This window comes from Carlito syrichta, unplaced genomic scaffold (assembly GCF_000164805.1).
Source record: "Carlito syrichta isolate Samal-C Ts95f unplaced genomic scaffold, Tarsius_syrichta-2.0.1 Scaffold312272, whole genome shotgun sequence".
Lineage (NCBI taxonomy): Eukaryota > Metazoa > Chordata > Mammalia > Primates > Tarsiidae > Carlito > Carlito syrichta.
Genome location: NW_007256368.1, coordinates 585380 through 591344, shown reverse-complemented (window position 1 = coordinate 591344; position 5965 = coordinate 585380). Strand labels below are relative to the sequence as shown.

The 5965-nt window shown below is 39.6% G+C and overlaps 1 pseudogene across 1 annotated transcript; it reads left to right on the top strand.

The window, feature by feature from the left end:
• The first annotated feature begins 3366 nt into the window (after positions 1–3366).
• LOC103272359 lies at positions 3367–4157 on the top strand (annotated as a pseudogene). The gene has a single exon (XR_002482641.1). The product of XR_002482641.1 is annotated as an S-phase kinase-associated protein 1 pseudogene (transcript).
• Positions 4158–5965: the final 1808 nt, after the last annotated feature.

Sequence of the window (5965 nt, the reverse complement as noted above, 5' to 3'; positions counted from 1 at the left end):
CCACTGGAGCCTCGACCTGCTGGGCTCTGGCGATCCTTCCACCTCAGCCTTCCGAGTAGCCAGAATTACAGGCACGTGCTACAGTAAGAATAAATCCTGTGGACATTATGTTAACTTTTTTTTTTTTTTGAGTTGGAGTCTCACTCTGTCACCTAGACTGGAGTGCAGTGGCTGCTCCCGGCCACCGCAGCCTCGACCTGCTGGGCTCTGGTGATCCTTCCACCTCAGCCTTCCGAGTAGCCAGAATTACAGGCACGTGCTACCATGCCCAGCTGATTTTTTGATTTATTGTAGAGATGAGGTCTTGCTGCCCAGGTGGGTCTCAAACCCGCGGGCTCAGGCAATCTACTTACTTCAGCCTCCCAAAGGCACAGGATTACAGGCTGAGCCACCAAGCCTGGCTGACATTATGTTAACTTATATTCACACTATCCTCCAGTCATGGTGGCTCATGCTGGAATTTCAGGATTTTGGGAAGCTGACACAGGAGAATCGCCTGAGTCCAGCAGTTCAATACCAGTCTAAGAAATACAGCATAGCAATACTTTTCTTCTACAAAAAAAAAAAAAAAAAATCAACCAAGATGGTATCAAGAGCCTATAATACACTTGAAAGGCTAAGGTGGAATTATCACCTGAGCTCAGGAGCTGTGGTAAGTCTTGATTGTACCCTTGCCCTGTAGCCTGAGTGATACAAAGAGAACCCAACTTAAAATATATATGCATCTTAAGAGATTGGAAAACTTTTCTTTTTTTTTAGTTGGAGTCTCACTCTTGTGGCCCAGACTGGAGTGCAGTGGCATGTTCACAGTCACTACAGCCACAACCTGTTGGGCTTAGGCAATTATTTTGCCTCAGTCTTCCAAGCAGCAGAAAACTTTCTTAATATGGGCCCTGGCAATGATTTTCTTTATATGACACCAGAAGTACAGTATCAAAAGAAAGCATAAGCAAGTTGGACTGCATCAAAATAAAAAGCTTCTGCACAGTAAAGAAAACACTAAAAAGACATAAGGATAAGGGAAAATATTTGCAAACCATGTATCTGATAAGAGGCTAAATCCAATATATACACAAAACTCATACAAATCATGTTAAATCCAAAATTCAAAATCTGAGAGACCACCAGAGAGCCAGCTCCGATGCAAATACATGAGGGTCTTTATTCAGGCTCGAGTCTGGGCTCACATTTGAAGCTGACGCAACAGCTTCAGGGACGAGAGCCTTGATTCAGGTTAACATGCACCTTTTATACATAATTCTGAGGGAGTGGGGTGGCTTTACAAACTTGTGCACACAGGATTGGATAAAAACTATGTGACACAGTATAAAGACTTTTATAGGTTGATTCGAGTTTGATTTGCATGGGCTCAGGCTTAGTTATTCGTGGTTGACGGAAAATGGTTAAATGGGCAGAGTAGAATGCCAGATAAGCTAGGTTTACACAGTCACAGTGACTGTGTATAAATCAGCTTGGGCACACAGGTAGGTTTGAGATAATGCAGAGCCCACCAGAAGTGGGCTGGCACCACAGAGTCTAAGGAATGCCCGGAAGGGGCTTATCGCTTAACTTTTACAGACTGTTACAGAAGCAGAAGAAGCCAGCATAGCAATTGGGACAAACAAAAGCTTAACCAAGTTCTAAGTACAAACACTGCTTAAAACATTGTATAACTATACAATCAGTTACTACCTGGCACCCGACATGTGCCTAGTTCTACAGGGTCTGAGGTAGGATTTAAAATACTAAGAATTTATAAAATATAGTGAACGTGAGATAGGAATATATAAAATGCAATGAATGCTTCTTTTACAGCAAGTATAGTTTTTTTTTTTTTTAAATCTCTTGGGTCTCTCAATCAAAGACCAAACAATTAAATGATAATTACTTGACTGAAAGAATGAATAGTTATTTTTCCAATAAAGACCAATTGCCAACAAGTATCTATTTTTAAAGTGGTGCTCAACATCAACAATCACCAGGCAATTGCAAAAAAACCCCTTGATAAGACATCATCTCACGCTTGTTAGGATGGCTAATATCAACCCGAAGAGAGATAAGTCTTGATAAGGATGTGAAAAAAAAATAAATCCTGTACACTGTTGGTGAGTTTTAATCTGATAGAGTCATTATGAAAACCATTATGAACAGTCTTTTAAAAATTAAAAAAAAAACCTACCATACAATCCAGCAATCCCCTTTCTGTGTATGTAACCAAAGGAAATTAAATCAATATCTCAAAGTATCTACAACCCTATGTTCACTGCAGGATGTATCTCAATGACAAAGCTATGAAAACAACCTAAATGTTTGTGGATGCTGAATGAATTAAGAAACTATGCTGCATATATAGATAGAATATCATTCAGTCATAAAAAAATAGAATCCTGCCATTTCAACATAGGGATAAAACTTTAAGACATTATGCTAAGTGAAATAAGCCATGCATACAAAGGCAAATACTGCATGACTTCACTTATGGGTGGAAACAAAAAAGGTTGCACTCATAAAGGAAAGGGAGAAAGTCCAATGATGGGGCCATGGTCTTAGTTGGGGGAAATGGTGGGGGAAATGCTATTTAAAGGATACAAGATTTCAGTTATAAGATAAATGACTTTAAAAGATCTAAAGAATAAAAGTGACTATAGATAATAATGGCATTTCTACTTTAAAAAATTGCTGAACCTGCATAATAAACATTTGTATAATTAAGCCTGAATTGTACTCCACATCTTAAAAAAATATATGATAAAACAGTGGACCTGAAGCAGCCTCATTACAAAAAATTTAAAGGGCAATTATGTGTGGTGATAGATATTTTCACTAACATCATTGAATTCATTGATTCACAAGGTATAAACATGAAATCACTTCATTGTATATAATAAATATAAGATTAAAGACCAGGTGTGGTGGCTCATGCCTATAAGCCCAGCACTTTTTGAGGCCTAGGTGAGAGAATTGCCTGAGCCCATGGGTTCTAGAACAACCTGAACAACTAGGTGACCTCATCCCTACAATAAATAAAAAAATTAGCCAGCTGTGGTGGCACGTGCCTATATTTCCAGCTACTTGGAAGGCTGAGGTGGAAGGATTGACTGAGCACAGCATTTCGAGGCTGCAGTGGATGTGAGCATGCCACTGCACTCCAGTATGGGCAACAGAGTGAGACTGCAATAAAAAAGATTAAACAACCTTTATTTGTGAAAAAATGCATGTTAATAGATGTGTATGTATCCTTATGCATATATATACATAATATATTTAGTCCTAAGCTTCATACTAAACAAAATTTTTAAATGAGTTATTTAAAAAACAAGATAGAGTGACCTTGTCTTCCACTGTCCTCCTGCTGTGTAGATGTCACCCCACTCTCATCAGCCTCCACAGGCCATCTCCCTAAGACCCAGCACCATGCATTCAATTAAGTTGCAGAGTTCTGATGGAGAGAGATTTGAAGTTGATGTGGAGATTGCCAAACAATCTGTGCCTATCAAGACCATGTTGGAAGACTTGGGAATGGATGATGAAGGAGGTGATGACCCAGTTCCTCTCCCAAATGTCAATGCAACAATTTTTAAAAAGGTCATTCAGTGGTGCACTCACCACAAAGATGACCCTCCTCCTCCTGAGGATGATGAGAACAAAGCAAAATGAACAGTTGATATCCCCATTTGGGACTAAGAAGTCCTGAAAGTTGATCAAGGAACACTTTTTGAACTTATTCTGACTACAAACTATTTAGACATCAAAGGTTTGCTTGAAGTTACATGCAAGACTGTTGCCAATATGATCAAGGGGAAAATTCCTGAGGAAATTTGCAAGAACTTCAATATCAAAAATGACTTTACTGAAGAAGAGGAAGCCCAGGTACGCAAAGAGAACCAGTGGTGTGAAGAGAAGTGAAATGTTGTGTCTGACACTGTGACACTGTAAGGATTGTTTCAAATACTAGTTGCCACTGCTCTGTTTCTAATTGTAATATTAGACAAACAGTAGACAAATGCAGCAACAAATCAGTTGTATTAGCAGAACATTTTCCTCATTGCATGTGTAGTTTAGAGTACAGATTCCAAGTCTATGGCTGAGTTTCTTCTAGTATGATCAAAAGTTTCTTTTTTCTTTGCTCTGAATAAAACTGCTGTGGGTTCTCTAAAGAACGTGGCATTTTAGACTTTCCCTCTTTTTTTGTAAAGTAATGTCTGCCTAGTTTATTGTCCAGTTAACTTTAGTAATCTTTCAAAAGTTGGCATTGTAAATAAAACAACTTGCAAGAGTTTTCTGAAGTAGAATTAACGAAATATCTTTATTCATGAGTTGGAAACTGGGAAAAGGAGTACGTGAAATAAATGATCTGAGGGATTTTTAGGATGTCTTCCAGCCTCCTGGTATTGATTAGCCTGTACATAGCAGGGCTCCTGTAAGTGCATTGAGGGCTTGTTTTTAATTTGTAAACCTTGTAGCTTTGACTATATTGCCTAGAGACTCAGTTACTACCCAGCTCATGGTATTTTAGGAGAGACATAACTAGACTGTTTGTTAGCTTTTCAATTAAAAAAGATACTTAACTCCTGTGGTATGTCATCTTTTTATAATTTTACCTTTAACATTAAAATATGTGGCAAACCTCAGAAAACATTCATTATGAATGCAAAATACTTTCAATAAAAAGTAAGTTATAGTAGGCAAAAAAATGAATAAATAAATAAACAAACAGGATAACATGAGAATTTAATATATGTTTACCAATGCTCTAACTGATATAATAAACTGAAAAAACTTGACATTTAGAGTTAAAAACAATTTCAGTTCACACTAAAAACAAAATATAAATAACAATACATTTCTTTCTAATTAGGAAAAAAATCTGTGTTCTGGCAAAATTATTGAATATGAATTTCTATAAAATCATATTTTAAACCACCCTAGGACCAGAAATCATATGGCAGAAAATATAACATCTGTCCATGGTGTTCCTCAAACATGACCATTGTAATCTTAAAACAGATCCCTGAAGATGATAAGACAGTGCTACCTAGTGCCAGGTTCCTGGAAAGTGGGAACCAGACCACCTATCCCCAAGGTCAGCAAGGAAGTCACAGAAGTCACATCTACCTGACGGCAACACCTCTAGGGGATAGGATTTAAGAGTCCTGACATCATAGTCTCTGGCAGCCAGGGGACACTGCAATGGTGGGCAGGAAAGCTGGGGCCAGGCCTGGTTTTCTATGGTTGAGGAAAGCTTGTAAGCAGAGCCAAAGACTGGAATCTTCCAGAATTGTTAGGTTCCAGTCCTACTTGGGGTCTCCTTAAGACCTTGCTTACCAGAGCATTCAATTGTGTGTAGATATGTCTGCAGGGCTTCAAGGAATTCCTCTTGCAGGTGTGGGGTCAGGTGTGGTCTCTCCTGAAGGATGTTGACAAGATGAGGGCCAAGAACAGAGAGAAAGTCATGTCCTGCCTTAGAGAGGCCTTTCTAAAAGCAAAACCCATGGTTGAGATGAGATTGTGTGGGGAACAGAGGACTCACTGAAGAATCTTGAGATGATCAGTGACTGTAGATTGAAAAGTTTGGGCAGGCTCAGCCTATAATCCCAGCACTTTGGGCTGCCAAGTTGAGTGGACTGCCTGAGCCCACGGGTACCAGACCAGCCCAGGCAACTTGGTGAGATCTCATCTCTATGATAAATCAAAAATTAGCTGGGCTTTGTAGCGTACACCTGTAGTTTTGGCTACTTAGAAGGCTGAGGCAGAAGGATCGCTGGAGCCCAGTAGGTTGATGCTGGCGTGAGTCTGCCATGGCACACCAGGCTGGATGAGAGAGTGAGAATCCAACTCAAGAAAAGTCTTCATGCCTTGTTTCCATGGCACCCCATCTCTGTGTCTATGCAACCCACAGGCTCCAGGGTAGGGGTTCCAAAGTGAGTGGTGTGGGAGCATAGGGTGCAGGAAGCACATTTCTGCC